The sequence below is a fragment of the Siniperca chuatsi genome, linkage group LG11 (assembly GCF_020085105.1).
Source record: "Siniperca chuatsi isolate FFG_IHB_CAS linkage group LG11, ASM2008510v1, whole genome shotgun sequence".
Taxonomy (NCBI): Eukaryota; Metazoa; Chordata; class Actinopteri; order Centrarchiformes; family Sinipercidae; genus Siniperca; species Siniperca chuatsi.
The window spans coordinates 21,315,816-21,319,508 of record NC_058052.1 but is presented as its reverse complement, the minus strand read 5'-3'; the positions used below and the strand labels follow the sequence as shown (position 1 = coordinate 21,319,508).

At 44.6% G+C, this 3,693-nt stretch overlaps 1 long non-coding RNA gene across 1 annotated transcript; it reads right to left on the bottom strand.

Moving 5' to 3' along the window:
- Positions 1–1,365: 1,365 nt before the first annotated feature.
- On the bottom strand, positions 1,366–3,378 carry LOC122884065. Its single transcript, XR_006379793.1, has 3 exons — positions 3,275–3,378; positions 1,616–1,896; positions 1,366–1,515 (listed from the first exon to the last, which is right to left on the bottom strand). It is a non-coding gene; the product is annotated as an uncharacterized LOC122884065 (long non-coding RNA).
- Between the last annotated feature and the right edge of the window lie 315 nt (positions 3,379–3,693).

Here is a 3,693-nt window from a genome sequence, read left to right as displayed (position 1 = left end):
AAGGGAGCGCTAATACACCGAGGAGAATGGATGCTCAAGGGCCGGGTTCTCCTTATCAGCAAACTTTACAACAGGAGCCCCGGACTAACGGCGCAACCCCCACGCCGCGCACAATAAGCACCTCATTTCACCTCTCAAGCAGAACTATCGCCACACCACCACCCACTACCCACCAGCCCCTCTCGTACGCCTGCATGCACGTACACACTTACACACACGTAAACTGCATCCTCTCCACTTCACTTTTCCTGGTCGCCAACTCCGCCCACCTCAACCTCCTCCACCGCCCCATCCCATCAAGCCACAGAACACACATTCACGTGGACACACACACTTGCACACACACTTCCCTCCCCGTCTCTCTGCAGCCCAGAGCAGGCAGCCACCAGGAATGGGGGAGTATTATGAGCGTGGGCTAATTGGAAGATCACTCTAATGCATTAAGAGATAAAATAGTTTGGCTGCGGGCCTAGAGGCAGGATCAGAACAACATTGGAGGAAGCTATCTGGCCCTGTCACACATTTGCAGATTTCCATACTAACGCAGTGAGAGCAATTACCCCAAACACAGAGCTCTGTTGGTGCTACAACACACTCCCTGCCAGTACCACGGCCCCAGGAAATTAGAGGAGGTGTGTGCGTGTGTGAGTGTGTCTGTGAATAAGCTTCGGCAAGGGAGGAAATTGGCTTAGTGTTGTTTGATTGTGTATTTGTTTTCTGGGTAAAAGAGGCAGGAATTGGCTTTAGGATGAGTTAGGATTTTACAGGGTGGCCTTGGGTGTGTCGTCCAGGGAGAGAGAGGAGAAAAGAGTGAGAGAGACACACATCCACCAAAACAAAGACATTAAGACAGTAGGCTAATCAACATGGCTAATAGGGGAACAGGCATCTGCTTGCTTACACCCCGTCTGTGTTGTTTTTCACATGCTAATCACTGTTTGTTATCATCATCAGTGGGAGGTGTCCATATTTGTGTGTGAATGTGTTTGTGTCATCATCCTCTGTGTTCTTTGCTTTTAAAAAAATGTATTAGGTCTATCCTGTTCAAACTGAGTGCTATGACTTCTTTTGTGACAATTTTGTTAATTTGTGTCTGTTTTTTTTAAGTGAAATGCTTCAAACTTGACAAGTTGAGAAACATTTCTTTGTTAACTGGTATTGAAACGAGGAGTACAGATAAAGAATACTAAAAATACATCCAAGATGCTCTGCATAATAGAATCATCAAGGACATTTGTGCTTAATTTCTGTCTTTGGGTATTTCTTACGTGAGAAGCAATTTACTAAAAATAAGAAAATAACTATGCAAATAGTCTGTGATGCTGTTCACAACTTACTGTTACCAAACCAGCAAACTGGTTTGGATCATGTCCCGCTGACTCTCCCAGTACCCAGTATCTCTTTATCTCCATGGCACCTGTAGGCCTGAGTAGCAGGTGTAACAGGTAGGTGCTCCCCGCAGCTCAAAGTCTGCCTGGCGGGGCTTGTTCGGATTGAGTCTGTGCTGGCATCCGCCTGTGGGGAGAAACAAGGACTCCCCTGACTCTCCTCAACTAAATGGATAACAGGTCACGGCTGGAAAGAGAAGGTGCTTACGGTCAGAGCGATTTCATACCTTAAGCGAGACGAGACCGTTTAGACACCAAGGCACACAAAAATTAACAGAGGTCTTCGTAGATCCTCGCTGTGGGGTGGGACAGACAACAGCCCTTAGCGTCCTCAACCATTGTTGGCGATGATTTGCCGTTAAATCCAATTTATCGCTGTTATGGAAATGCATCTCTACCCTCCAGCACATAAGGCAGGGTTTATTCCACATAACCCCTCCATTTATCCATTCCACATCCCCTTGTTGATTTGCTACAGGGGACCAGCTTTGGTTAATGTAACAGTAGCCTGGGGATGCAATACAACATAGTAGTTACATATTACTATATGTACTGTAAGTATTTACTGGAGTTACTGATCATTGGTAGCATGTAGCAGTCACAGCTGCCTGACTAAAATGACTGAAAATCTTAAAAAAAAAAAATAATAATGTTAACAAAAATTTTTCTGGGTGTATACCTAGAATCTAACATTACAATTTTGTCACCATAAACTTGCACTTCTCTTAAGAGGTCCGTTCACCCAATTTACAAAAAACATATTTTCTCACTTTCATCCTGCAGTATCTAGCAAGGCAGATAGTTTTGGTTTTATTTTCCCAGGTTTTGAGCTTTCTGCCTCCACTCTGGAGAAGCTGCTTTCTACTAAATAGTCCCAATGAAAACTAACAGTGACACTGATTCTGTTGAGAGATGTTGCTGAATTTTTTAGATGCCATTTTTCAATGCTGTGAGTGCCGCAAAGGAAATTCCATTGACATCCATTGTATTGGGATGGCGGCAGAAATCTCAGAAACAGATATATCAAAACCAGGGCAAAAACCCCCAAAACTGTATGCATGGACTGATACCAGTAAAGATAAGTGAGAAAATGTTTTTTTTATAACATGGGTAAAACTGACCCTACAAATCCAGATCATAAGTTAAATGTGGTCCCTGCACTCCATTTACTTCTATACCCCTTCTCATCTATGACACTCTACTGTTTTATCTAAAAAATCAGCTAGGACACAAATAATCTAATTTAAAAAAAAATTAAGCTACAAGACAAACATGCACACACCAACTGAGATACGCACATGTGCACTTTCCAGAAATCAGACACATAGACAGACGGTGTCATGTGGGATGGTGTATGTTTTTCCTCCACCCCCTGTGCAGTTTGCTAATTGCTCACAGGGTGATATGTAACAACTTGAGCAACTCCCGTAGCAGTTTTCATTTCACCAGGGGTAAACAAAGGCTCGCTCTGTAGACCTGGGGAGGAGCTGTGTGTGTCACTGGATGTGTATGTGTGTGTCAGTGGATGCTGAGGTGTATGATGAGATGCACCATGAGACAATAAATATTCATTATCACACACACAGACACACACACACAGACGCACACACACAAGCCACAGGCACCTTGTTTCCAGGTGTCAGTGAAAGGCAGCGAGGCCAAGATATCTGAGATAGCTGCTGTCTGATCAGAGGATTTCAAAGTGTTAGGATACGCTGTTACGCTTCTGACACTTCATCTGTCTGTCTCCTTCACACAAACTCACACTCTTACACACACACACACACACACACACACACCCACACAACATCAAATCAATACAGACTAGGATGATGACACTGAGATGCTCAATGTGAGGCCAAGAATCTCTCCTCTCCTCCTATTACCTGTCTACTCCCTTCTCCTCCTCCCTTTGCCTTGGCTGGCCTCTGCAATCTTCTCTTCAAACAGTCCACCCTGGAGCATTGTCTCACCTCCACTTGTCTCTTCCTCCGCTTCCTATCCCCCGTCCTCTCTTCCTCTGCTCTCCAGCCGTCCCCTCCCTCCTCATTGTGCCTGTGAAACAATTGGCAGATGTAACATTTAATTACGGCGGTATCTCCTCGGGCGCTGTCGAGGCAGAGCGAACCTAACGCCACTCAGAGCAAAGGAGGAGTTGCATTACAATTTACCGTGAAGTGATTTATTCGCCGAACAAGGTGGGAAGAAGGGGGATGAGAACCAAACAGGAAAGGTAATTTCTCGATACTCGCTACAAAAAGGTCAAATGCTTTTTAATGACTGTGTTTTCTGATAATGCAGAATG